The sequence below is a fragment of the Lynx canadensis genome, chromosome F2 (assembly GCF_007474595.2).
Source record: "Lynx canadensis isolate LIC74 chromosome F2, mLynCan4.pri.v2, whole genome shotgun sequence".
Classification (NCBI taxonomy): Eukaryota; Metazoa; Chordata; class Mammalia; order Carnivora; family Felidae; genus Lynx; species Lynx canadensis.
Window position 1 is genome coordinate 30,404,360 of NC_044320.2, and position 14,103 is coordinate 30,418,462.

Genomic DNA, 14,103 nt, shown 5'->3' on the forward strand with positions numbered 1-14,103 from the left:
TTTTCTCCCCCAAGGTAGCAATCTACTTGAACTACATCCTAGTTGAATTTCATGATTTCTCAGTCACTTTGTCTCAGGTTAGATCTGTAGGTCCAAGGCTTAAATGGTGTGTCAGAGGGTCTGGTCTGTTACCTGCAACTCTGGTGCTGCCCTGGGGAGTAGGTAGAGGCAAATGACATTCCCTTAGGTGACAGCTTATGAAAGGTAGAGTCTCTCTTCATTTGTTGGTCAAAAAATCACATCAAGGACTGCCTCTAAGGTGTGTAGGATCCTGGGAAAATGTATTTTTGTGTGGCTCCTGGCTAACAAACAATTAGATTAAAAATATACTATGAAATTCATGGACCCATGTAACATGGAATGATTTATCAATGGACATTTAGAATAATGGATACAGAAAAGGTATTTACATATTTATTTAGTGTCTAATCAGCATAAGTAAAAATTCTTCATAGTGTCCAAATCCCATCTCTTTCTTTTGAAGTTCAGGAACCATCTTTTTGTGTTATTGTCAAATGTGCTGTTCCCAGCTAATTTTATATCTTCCACTGCAGGATAAAGGTAGAAATGCTAATATTATTCACAATGTCATGGCTCCTTTGAACTTGTTTTTATAGAAACAGTACTTTTTTTAAAGTTTATTTATTTGTTTTGAGAGAGGCAGAGATAGCACCAGTGGGGGAGAAGGGGAGAGAGAGGGAGAGAGAGAATTCCAAGCAGGCTCTGCATTGTCAGCATGGAGCCCAATGTGGGGCTCGAACCCATGAAGCCGTGAGATCATGACCTGAGCCAAAACCAAGAGTTGGACGCTTAACCGACTGAGCCATCCAGGCGGCCCTATAGAAACAATATTGATGTTTGTCTTTGAAGTTCCCTAACACCATTGACTTAATGCTGGTTGTATTATGACCCATGAGGCTGCATTATCCCGTGGGCAGTGGTTTCCAGGGACAAAGGTTATTACTTTATTTTATTGTTGATAACGTATGAAAGTTTTATCCAGTTTAACCAGGCAAATGTGAACAATATTTGTTTTCTGGCTATGTTAAGTTTATCATTTGAAATTTTATAGTGTAAGAGCAATTCACTTTCCTTCATGTCTTCTTTCAAAATTGTCAGGATCATAATTGCCGTGCTCCTGGAATGTGAAGTCCTCATTGTGGAAGTCATCCAGACACTGGCTCAACTGACATGGGCACATTTGTCAGTTCTTGAGAGGGTCCTACAGGCCCTACAAGATGTCATGGTGCAGAAAGTCTAGCTGAGCCTTTCTCCTCACCTCTGCAATGACCGAAGGTGGGCCACATCACACTACTGTTGTCAGGACTCATCACCAAGCAAGTAGCCCTCTGTGGACCAATTAGAATGCTGAGGACCGAGCACCAGTCCACTTTTTGACCAGCCGGGAACTCTTCTTGACTCATGTGGGGAAGCCAAATGGTGGGAACTGCATGGCCCTTGACATATTCCATTTCTTAGCGTTTACATCTCTCTTTACAGAAGCATCAGGTTAGTTCAGAGCTCAGAAAATTTCAGAGAAGAGAAGATCACCAGTTTTTAACTTAGCAGAAAATGACTGTAGGTACACCAATTTTTGTAGGAACAGATTGAGGAAAATGGAGAAGGATGACAGTTTGCCCCCAAATGGTTTCTCTTGAACAGAACTTCTTATCCACCCTCTCTGCTGACCCCCTAAATAGAAACAGGGGTATGGGATGTGTGGCCCAGACCCAGTGCTTTCTGCTCTAGCAGTCAGCTCCTTCAGGGATGTCTCAGCTGCAGAGAGCTCCCCCTTCCAGAATTACACCCTTCTCAGGATGACTTCTATCTGCTCTGATAACCAAGGGATGGAAGGAAGAGGCTTGGCCATTTCTGCCCCATGTGGGGAACTCCAGGGAGCACAGCTCACTCCAATGTACCTTGTTGGGTTGGTGGTGGCTTTCATATCCTGCACCATAGGTCAACTCCTCCCTCTGCTTGATCCCGTTTCCTCCCCCATCCTGTCACAGGTGCTTTTTGCTAAGAAACATCTTGCTCTCCATATTCCATCTGATCATCTGAATCCAGAGAATCCATCTGAGGTAACACTCATCAACCTACTTTTACATAGACTGGGGGGCAGTTGAAGGAAAAGGGGAGATTTCAGAGATCCTTCTGGGAAGTGTCAGGCTCCATGTTTCCATCATGGACAGTGTGGGGTTTTAGTTTATTTTTTCTTTCTTTTTCTCCCTCCCTCTCCTCCCTCCCTTTGTTTCTCCTTCTCTTCCTCTCTTCCTCTCTCGCTCCCTCTCCATCCCTCTCTCCCTTTCCTTTCCCTCTCTCTCTTTCTTTCCAGAGTGTGTCTCTGGCTGTTGATTCCTAGAGAGGAGGATATATGACCTCACCATCACATATCACTTTAGTTCCACATGCATTAGTTAGTTTGTACTCCAACCACACTATAAGGATTTGGAGGGCAGGAACTTGTCTTAACATTTTTTGTATTTTTCCCAGGACCAAATACAGTCTGGACACATAATTAATACTTAATATACTCAATACTTGTTCATCTTCTTCCTCCTCCTCTTCCTTCTTTTTAGAAACTGTCCAACTTATCTAGTGCTCCAATTGCTCTGGGTTTGTATATATCCATGCCCACTGCTACAACCTGGTGTAACCACCACCTTCTCTTGCAAGGACTACTGCCTCACAGTCTTAAGATATCATCTTACTTCCTCTCTTGTGCCTCCTCAGGCTGACTTTTAGAGAGTCTCTCTAAAGATAAGTCAAATCATCTAATTCCAGTGGCTTTCTCCTAGGGCTACAGTGACATTCAGACTCCTAACTGTGGTCTAGAAAGCCCTACCTGATCTGGCTACTGCTTCCTCTTCAATGTCCACTCCTTCCACTCTCCCCCTTGTTCATGTGCTCTAGACACACTGGCCTTCTTCATCCCTTCAACATGCAAGTCTGATCCAAGTTTAGAGACTTTGTACTTGCTCTTTCTTCTTCTTAGAAGCTTCTTTCCACAGGTATCTGTCTGTGAGACTCTTCCTATTACCGAAGTCTCAGTTTACATGTCACTTCCACAGAAATGTCTTCACTGACCATTCTAATTAAAGCAGGCATGAGGACCCTCTCTCTTACATAGTTTATTTTATCATCTGCATGCACTCACCACTAGCTAAAATTAGGCTATTTCTTTGGGTTTGTCTGACTCCTCTCTCTTGAATGTAAGATCCATGAGTGCAGGGGCTTAGTCATATTTTCTGCTCTATTTCTAGTGCATAGAATAGGTCTTGACATAAAGATGCTGCTCAAAAAGTACTTGCTGATGACTGAACTATCATTCATAAATGTCTCATTCGTATCTACAACTATGCCTCCTTTCCTGTTCTTAATGTTCTTTTGTATGTGTATTTTTCTTTCTCCGCTTTTTTCTTTTTCTTGATTATACTTGCAAATCCATTAGCTATTTATTATTTTTATTAGGAAAGTAATTTTTGGTTTTGTTCATCAGCAATCATGTCTCTGTTTTCTAACTTCTTAAAAAACTTCAGTCTTATGTTTCTTGGTTTTACTTTAAATTCATCAACATTTATCTCACTCCAGTATGTTTATCCAGCATGGCATATAACTCTGGGTCTCCTGTCCACTCTCTTTAACTACTTAGGATAGACAAAGCACACCTGAATGCAGAGATGAAATGTCAACAGAATGAAGTTGTTCAGACACTTGTTGATGTGTATTTCACGATCCGCCCTCTCAATGAATTTTTGTGCCAGTAAAGAGCTTTCTAGTTTTTTGCCTTTAGGCTACTCCACTGGATAATGAGCCCAACTACCAGAGTACTGGTACCAGAGTACTGGACCAGAGTACTTTACTGTTTGTCTACTGAGGTCTTAGAAACAAATTTATTCGTTGAGTACCTATGAAGTTAGGTTGTGAAGATTTATATCAAGAAATAGAGCAGAGATGCATCCCAGCCTCTACCACACCCTCTAGCCTTTCTGTCCTGTGTCTGTCTGTTTTGTGTTCAGTCCTGATGAGAAGGAGTGGGATCAAGCTTTCACATCTTATGAACCCTTGACCATAGTCCGCCTTTGAGACCTAGAATGGGAGAGAGAATGACTTAGATCCCATAAGAACATGTTGGTAGACATTCTCTGATGTCATGATTCCCTATATTATTTCCTAATGTAAGAATAATATAAGGCAGAGGCAAGCTATAGAGTATTTAGTTGGGAATATCCAAGGACTTTTGGAATATGGACAGCCTGCTATGTCATCTCAGAGTAGGATTGACTAAGGTAGCACTTTCCACAGCACCCAAAGCAATGAAGTGCACATTAACTGAGGAAAAATTTACATGATTTCATTTGATTATGGACTAGGTGAAAAACTTGAAAAATCCATCTTTTTACTTATGCTCTTTGTGCTGAAACTCATTCTAGTTTTATAAACTTTTCCTTTTTGGTCACAAAGGTAATGAGAAATCCATTTCCTGGAAGCAGATTCCAAAATAGAAGCTAAGAACAATAATGAATTAATAAGGAAAGCACACACTTTGATACCCAAATAGCTTACTGAAGAAAGTAAAAACCAGACTCATTGTTTGCATTTCTTCTTAAAATTGTAAAAACACACACCTATGGACTATAAGTCTTTTGTTTTAATTTTTGGTTTTCTTCAACCTGTAAAATGATTCACACAATGGGGGCATTATAGCTAGCCCTAAAAATATAGAAACTATGTATTAACATATACACATATTTATACATATATTTATATAAATACATGCCTATACATATATATCTCAGATATAAAATATAATGTATATCTCAAATGTGTATGAACAAGTTATGTGAAGCATAACCAAGTTGTCAGAGCAATAATACTGTCATTTAAAACAGACCCCTGTACGTGCTTTGCTTTTTCAGAAAGTTGGAAATCAATCCTTGGAATTGAATTTTATCATACAACTTCTATGTAATTCTAGCCTACAGTTTATTTCATAGAGAAAAAGCATAATTCAGAGCTGTTCTTCTCAACCATGAGCTTATCTCATGGGAAGTGGAGAAATATTTGACCGTGAACTTTCCAAAGCCGTGGTAAACTTATTCATATCAAATCTGGCCCAACCACAGCATCTGATGCTTTTTAGCTACTTTGTCATGTAATAGCATTCTCTCCACTGTCTCTGCCATATGGATCCCTCTGGTTTGACTCAATTCATTGGAGTAAGGTGCTTTTAATGCAGGTAATTAATACAAAAAGGTTTGGGAGTGTGTGTTATCCCAATATATGCATTTATTGAGAAGAGCCTTTCTCTTCTGCCCCATGCAGTTTATGATATATTCATGTTTCTGATAAATTTTGGCTTAAGTCAACAGAAGCAGGGAAGAGAAGAATGTGTGGCTATTCAGGGTAAGGGGGGAAAGGTTCAGATTGACATGGGAGCGGAGAGTAAGGAGGGGGAGATATGGGGAGGGCTGACATTAAAGTTGGAAAAGAAAAATGTAGCCAGCTCATGGAGAGATCTGATTCCCGGATTTTAGACTGTATCATGTTAAATATAGTTGATCCTCATTATTCATGGATTATGTATTTTCAAATCTGCTTCTTAGATAAAATTCATTTATACCCCCCACCCCCTGCCAAATCAATATGGTCTTTGCAGTCATAATGAGACATACATAGAAGGGCAAAAAAATTGAGTCCCCAGAACAAGCTGAAGCTTTACTTTCTTGTTTCTCAGATTGTAAACTGGTCTTAGAATTGTCAAAACACACATAGACTATACGTCTTCTGTTTTAATTTTTGGAACCTTTCACAGTATATCTAGTGTCATGGTTTGCGCATTTTTTTGTGCTTTTTGTTGGTGATTTCACTGTTTAAAATGGCCCCCAAGAATAGTGCTGGGGTACTATCTAGAGTACGTACAGGCAAGAAATCTATGGTGTGACTTATGGAGAAAATACATGTGTTAGATAGTGTTCAGTAAGCTTTGTTTAGGCATCAGTTACTGTGCTGTTGTTAGTTTAATGTTAATGAATCAACAATGTATATATTAAATAAGATGATTTTTTTTAAAAAATGTTTATTTATTCATTTTGAGAGGGGGGCGTGGGGGAGGAGCAGAAAGAGAGGGAGAGAGAAAGTCTCAAGCAGGCTCCTTGCTGTCAGCACAGAGCACAATGCAGGGCTCAATCTTGTGAGATCATGATCTGTGCAGAAATCAAGAGTCAGATGCCCAACTGACTGAGCCACCCAGTTGCCCCTAAATAAGATGTTTTTAAAGAAAATCATACATACAAGATTACATATTGGTCAACTGATGACAATTCTGTGACCAGAGGCCTAACAGAACCTAATCCTGTGTATCTTCTACAAGGAATGCTTCCATATTCACTAATTCATCGTGCCTGGTAACTTCACAGAACATTATCTATCATGACTGATAAGAATTGCTTATAACTTTTTTTCTAAAAAAATTTTTTTAATGTTTATTTATTTTTGAGAGAGAGACAGAGTGCAGGCAGGGGAGGGGCAAAGAGAGGGTGGGGGGACACAGAATCCGAAGCAGGCTGCAGGCTCTGAGCTGTCAGCACACAGCCTGACGCGGGGCTCGAACTCACGAACCGTGAGATCATGACCTGAGCCAAAGTTGGAGGCTTAACTGACTGAGCCACCCAGGTGCCCCGCTTGTAACTTTTTTTTCCAAATACAATGGGAAGTCACTGAAAGGTTTAAAGCAGGATATGTGCTCTATAGCATTAATGTGCATGTCTGTGCCCATTTTGAAGACACAGGCAAGAGATGTCAAACTGCATGTTTCAAATAGCATTTAAAGTTTTGTCATACAGAGTATTGCAATCTGTAGTGGGCCCAGTATTCTAACTGTAGTTCATGGGCACATATGCACACACACATACCCTCATTCAACTAGATATAGTAGCTTCTCTAGCTGCTTTGTTATCTCATTCAACAAATACTTTTGAGCACCTTTTGTGTGCGAGGCATGGTTTTAAGGACTTAAGATTGAATGGTAGACACAAAATCCTTTCATCTATGGATCTTATGGTCTAGTGCAATAGTTCTCAATCCTGGGTGCACATAAAATTTTCTGAGAAGTACATTAAAAATCCTGATGCCACACTCTACCCCCAAATCAATTATCTATGGGTGAGACCAAGGCATCAAGTATTTGTTAAAGTTCCCCAAATGATTCTGCTGTATGACCAAGATTGAGAACTGCCATTCTAGTGGAAAAACAACCACTCAAATGGCTCTTGTTTTGTGTCAGGCATAGTTTTAAGCACTCTACATATAAGGTGTCTTTTAATTGCCACAGTAAACTCCTGAGTTAGGTACTATTACATCCCCACTTGACAGATCAGAAAACTGATACACAGAGAAGTTGAGTATGTTGTCCAAGCTTGCAGAGTTAGTAAGTATCAGAATCACACCTGGGAAGTCAGGATTCAGCGCCCTGCTATTAACTTCTCCTCCATGTTACCTTGCCCCCAGTTGTTCAGGCCCGGGCCCTGACCTGAGCCAATCAATAATCTTCTCTCGGAACTTTAAATGACAGGAACGGTGGGCATGGGAAGCTAGACAGGTTTTAGAGGGTATAATGCTTCCTTATGAAGGCTTCTTGCACTAGAGATGAAGGTATCACGAATTAGGAAGCACAGCTGATGAACACCAGAAGCATTCAAGACCCTCATTTTAGCTGTTTCTAAGGCCCAACCAGATCCCTGCTCTTCTTGTGATTTGTCTCTATGAACTTCAGTTGAATTCTGTCAACCATCAAATTCTCATTTTTTTTACTAAGCTAGTTCAAGTTAGAAGCTATTTGTGAATAAAAGTATCCATAGTTCATTGGTTATATTCTCTAAATACCATATGTAGTACACTCAAGGAACAATGCTAAATAAGCTTATTATCAACTCTATATCCATGACTCCATCACGATCCCAGAGATCTCTCAATCTGTGATGTTGAGACAGTTGCCTAACCTATAACACAAATAGCAAGCAGTGTCTTCAGTAGCATCCGGTTTCTCTTGAGGAGCTAATATCTCTTAAGAGTGACTTCTGGTGCTCTTGGGCAGGTGGCCTTCCAGGATGCCATCCTATTAGTAAATATTTCAGCCCTTGCTGAATCCCGGATCTGGAGAAATCTTTCCATAGCCTAGGTTTTAGCTCCATAAATAATTAAGAACAAACAACATGCCTTTATGCAGAATCCTTTATTCTTTGTTTTGATTTTAAATGAAAGCCTCCTACTATATTATTTCCAGACTATACACTGATTGACATCAAGGCAATACTGTGTATTCAGACCATTGTGTGTAGCATGGAGTCTGCTTAATTGTCAGACTGTAGAATATATTATTTTGTTCCCCTGTGGCATGTAAGAGTGAGTTTTACACAGCCTCTTGTCCAACTTAAAAAAAGATTCCATCAACTCTAGATGATGCTGTTTTAGATAAATAGCAAAATCGGTAGGAGATGAGCTAGCCTTCAGTGGAACATGTATTTACAGTTTAAATACATTCTGGGATTACTTTCTCTTCTGTAACTTCAGAAATAACTACAGGAGCCCAGAAGACCTTATTAAAAATATTGAAGTACACAGCATTTATAAAATCTTTCTCCTACTGGAAACATTCTAGCTCCAACCTACTGACTCCCAGTATTGTAAAATATTGACTTCTTTATCTATTTTCTGTTTCTATAGCCCTCTCCTTCAGTATACTACAATTTGATTTGTATTTAAGAAATTGTCAATATTATATTGTTAACCTTTTATGATTATGCATCCCTGAATGGGCTTGTCCTTGAACCTTACCAGTCTGTACAGGTGGCAAGGAATTCAAGTGTGAGGTTTCTCCCTCAGCTTCCGTGCACTATGAACCATTGTGCACCAGCAGGTGGCAGCAAAAATAAATAAACTCAGCTAAAGAGTGTATTACAAAGACTCAGAGAAATGATGCCCTTTATCTAAATCTTTCAGTTTCCCAATTCCTATCTTTCCTATTTCATTCCTATCTACGTTATTTTGCAGAATAATTTGCTGATGTAGCAATATTAGTGAAAGACAATCCTTCACCCTGGCTATAATGAAAAGCTGAATTCATTAAGGAGATTACAATGGGTGGCCCAGAAAAGGTGGGAGAGAGGTGAGTAGAAGATGCAGAGAGTAGTGATTTGTCAGGACTGGTGGGGAAAGGGATTGCAGGTCCTAGGGGCAGTAGGCACCTGCAGTCTCTTCCCCATGGTGTGGCTGAGTGAAGGCAAAATACACGGGTGGGTTTTGGATAAGTGTGGAAGCAATCGGGGAGGATGGATAACTGGGGATGCCAAGGCCATGTTTTGTGCTACACAATATTATTGGGATCTTCATCTGAACCTAGTGTAGGAGAAGTCCCTGAATAATGGGACTGAAATGAAGACTGAATGTCTTGATAACACAACGTGATATGTGCTCGAATCTCAGATTTATTTAGATTCAGAGAAAATAAAGTTCAATGACATTATCTTAGACTTTCAAGCTTACAGTGCAAGTTCTATCCTGTGTACAATCTTGGATTTTGGTTCTGCAGAAACAACTTGTCTCATAACGGGTAGGGTTGCAACTCTGTTCTAGCAACTTCTTCTCTTGATGCAAAGTAAAGATATTTTTCATCCCTCCCTGGGGTGGTCAGTGAAGGAACAGGTGCTCCTACCAGTCACTGAGCGCCCTTCTATTTTAATTCTTGTGACAAGTGAACACAGGAAACAAATAGGCCTGGCTTTGAGACATTATCTGTACCCAAACCATTCCCATCCACAGCCTCAGCTCACAGACTAAGAAACTTGGGATGCAAGAATTGCATTTTTCCACTTAAAAAAAATTACAGTTTTCCACTTAAGACCTTTAAAAATGAAATCCATATTAACAAACTTAACTCCCACAACTGGCCCCCAAATTTTTAAGAAGACTTGTCTTCTCACTGATATTCTTTGCTCTTTGTCTTTTCACTGATACTCAATTCTTTGATATTAAAAGAGCAATACTTATAAGTTTCCAATAAAAAATTGTTGTAAGTCTGTACTTGGTTGCTATCAATAAGTGTCAATTAAGTGGTGAAATGATATGCAAAACTTTAGTTACAAAAATCATCCCTACAGCACCTAAATTCAGAGAATCTAAACTATAAGAAGATAAGTTTCTCTCACTGAAGATGCAATGCACTGAATTCTTCACCTGTGTTCATCCTTGAAGGCAATACTTTTATTATCTTTATTGAAAACCCCTTGGATAAAGGTGACCAGCACAAATAAAAAATCAAGAGGGGTGCCTGGGTGGCTCAGTCGGTTAAGCGTCTGACTTTGGCTCAGGTCATAATCTCACAGTCCATGAATTTGAGCCCTGCGTCGGTCTCTGTGATGATAGCTCAGAGCCTGGAGCCTGCTTCATATTCTGTGTTTCCCTCTCTCTCTTCCCCTCCCCTGCTCATGCTCTGTCTCTCTATGTCTCAAAACTAAATAAAAACATTTTTAAAAAAGTTTTTAAAAATCAAGGTATGTATCAGCAAGGATTAAAAATAAATGAAAGAAACCACTTCTGTGATTTGGGAAAACTGGGATCACACAGCCTTCTATAAAATCTGAAAACCTATAAAAATCTCACTGCAAATATTTCTGGTATAATCTTAAAACCAAGTACTATACTCTGATCAGCATTCTGAAATTTAGCCAGTAGGGGGCAGTCAAAGAGTGACTCATGGAATTTAACTTAATCCAGGCTCTATACACAGTTCTTGAAGAATTGCTTCAAGTAAGCAAGCATCCCTAACTCTTTAAAAATCCTGTGTCTTCATTATATCACTTCTGGGTTCTGAATTTACATTATACTTATAACGATGCTTTTTTCCCCCGACAAAGTATTGTTTTCCTTCAAATTATTTAGGATCTGAAATTTGTGAAATATTGCTCCTATCTTTAACTTAATGTGGCCTACGCTGTTTTTCAAAAGACTCACTGTAGAACAGAAAATGACCATTTTTTCCCTGTATCTGTCAAAAATCTAAATTTAGAAATGTTGAATGAAGTATTTATAGAGTGTGAGTTGAATTGGATAAAGAAAGATACATAAAGATAAAGAAAGATACATTAACCTTCTACTGTTTAGAGTCATATCAAAAAATTTGAACTCTTGGTTTTAATTCCCCTTACCTAATGCCCCTTTGGGGCGGATTTCTGGTCCTCGCAGAAGAGAACTGTATGGAACTTGGCATGTTTACAGGACTGCAGCATCAAGTGACTCCTAATTTGTATCCAGTTTGCACCCCCAGGGGAATCAGGCAAGTATTAGAATCAAGGACTTCAAATGAAGATGATATGAAGTTGTTTTAAAAATGGGTGAAAGTTCAAGACTGACTTTAAAAATTTGTTTCAAAGGTTGGTTTCACATGCTAGTTGGAACAGAAATCAGGCAACATATTCATCTTCAGTCCAACCCACCAAACAACTTGATGCCACTGTGTGCTAGTCCCTGTGTCTGTCGCTGATGGAAGAAGGGAACGGGATATACCCAAGACAGGCAACAGCCATCGTGGAAGTTGTTGTGGGGCACACTTCTTTCTCACCCTGATGGAATGTGATGCTTTTTGTGGCAGCAGTTTGCAAAGCATGGCGAGTCCTATTCTCCCCACTCTCCCATCCCCTAAACCACCAGCAGCAGCATTACCTGGGCACTTGTCAGAATTGCAAATCAGTAACGCTGTGTGTGGAGCCCAGCAATCTGTGTTTTAACAAGCCCTCCAGATGATTCTGTTGGGTGCTCAAGTTTGAAACTTGAGCCACTCTACTGCCTCTCAGCAGGTAGAGCAACCTGCACTCTTAGTAAGAAAGATAATATTATGGCTTTTAACAACAGGATTCCCTGCCTTTTCAGCTGATTTGGAAACCAGGCAGGGAAGAGGGAAGGTGTTCAGTGGACCCCTTTGAGGACCCTAATGAAATTCAGGATCCAGCAGAGGAGATAGATTTATATGAAGTTTAAGTTTAAACCAGTGTAATTCTCACAGTCTTAACACAACTACTATGTCAAAAGAACCCATCTGTCTCTTTGCAATATAAAAAAGTTGTGTTTTTTGTTTCTTTCTTCAGTTTTTCCTTCTTTACTTTCCTTGGTCTCAGAAATAGCAATCTGATCCTTAGAGCAAAATTAGACATTTTATATTGAGAAAAAACAAGCTGTCACACATCTTCTTTTACTTTAAGAAATTTCTTTCTCAGAATGTTTTAAGAAAACTTGAAGGATGGATCCATTTAATACTTACTAGAATATATCAGAAACTGATAACCCAAGAATGTTTTGCGTGACTTCTTTTGGAATCTTTGCATTATAAAGACAACACAGGCTTTACCTGCAGTTGAAAATTAAAATTCCTGCTCCACTTCTCTTTGTTAATCTAAATCCTGCCAGTCCCTTGCTGCCTGGTGTGAATTTTCTTTTCATTGACTATCTCAGTCACTAGAGACCCCCTTCTTCTCTGATGCCCATAGAACTCATGGCCTGGTCTTCTTGCCTGACACTTCACCTGTGCTCCTTCATCAATAACTCATCCATTGACTTAACTTTTGAATCCATCATTTTAAAAACTTCTCATAGAGACATAACATAAATTGGAGAATTGGGGAAAATGGAGAGTGATTGCTAAAGGGGGAGGGGTTTCTTTATGGAGTGATGAACATATTCCAAAATTGATTGTGGTGGTGGTTGCACAATTGTGTAAATATACTAAAAATGACTGAACCACACATTTTACCTGAGTGAGTTATAGGGTATGTGAAATATACTCAACAAATTGTTGAGTGTTGAAATATACTCAACAAATTGCTGAGTGTTGAGTATGTGAAATATACTCAACATATTGTTGATTGTTATTGAAAACAATCTCATTTGATAAAGGCTAGAGTGATACACATGCAAGACATTTCAATGTTTGGATGTAGAGACTGATAGATCTGTCTCCATGACCTGTGATAACTTACAGAATATAAAGGGGAATTTGAAGTCATGAACATCTTTACAGAAAAACTCATAATCGTTGTCTCCTCCATTTCCCTTGCCCATAGATGTATATGAACCATGCTCAATCTTGTTCTACTTCTGGGAAGATTTTATTTCTAAATTCCAAACCATTTCCATATGCAGAAGACTTTTCTTAAAAATGGATTTATCAGTTAAGATGGAAGGCTTGGTGTCCTATTTAAAAACATGCTGAAGAAATGGAGGCAGTGCACTCGCGTCCTGAGTCTCTGGCTTCAATAGTATTTGAATGCAACAGACCCGGGGACTCCCCTCCTTGCCCCTGTTCCCATACCCCAACCTCCCCCAGTTGCCATTCCACCTTTCCTTGCCTAGAGACCAGCCAAAACCGTTTTCTGTGGTTAGCTCCTTATTGTCTTCTGCGAACCATGAGCTTCTAGATTCGTCAGCAGTATCCACCAAGACGGAGACCGCGGTCAGCAACCTGGTCAACCTGCGTGTGCAGGCCTGCTACACTTACCTCTCTCTGGGTGTCTATTTGCACTGCAAGAGGTAGCTGTGCAGGGTGCTGGCCGCTTCTTCAGAGAGTTGATGGAGGAACAGCAGGAGGGCGCGGAGCGAACCGCCAGGTGGCAGCACCCTCTGCCAGGACCTGCAAGAGCCCTCCCAAGGGGAGGGGGAGTAAAGCTGTGGACTCCACAGAGCCGCCCTGGCCCCAAAGAAAATCCTAAATCAGGCCCTTTGGGATATGCACGGCCTGGATTCTGCCCGCTCAGACCCCATCTCTGTGACTTCCTGGAGAGCCACTTCCTAGATGAGGAGGTGAAACTCATCAAGGAGATGGGCAATCACCTCTGACCTCCCAGGCTGGCTATCAACTGTGTCTCTTAAAGGCTCAGCCTCGAGTATGACTAGGAGCCTCGGAGCCCAGCAGACACTGAGGGACACTGTGCTGCATCACTCCTGGTGTCAGGGCTTCTGTCAGAGCCTATCCAGGTAATCACTAGGCAGCTTTCAGCCACTCTGGAGCCCTCTCCCAAGAAGTGGACCAAATGGAAGCAATAAAGTGTCTTGCCA

At 40.2% G+C, this 14,103-nt stretch overlaps 1 pseudogene; it reads left to right on the forward strand.

Annotated features, from left to right (window-relative positions):
• Positions 1-13,315: 13,315 nt before the first annotated feature.
• On the forward strand, positions 13,316-13,884 carry LOC115506026 (annotated as a pseudogene).
• The last annotated feature ends 219 nt before the right edge of the window (positions 13,885-14,103 follow it).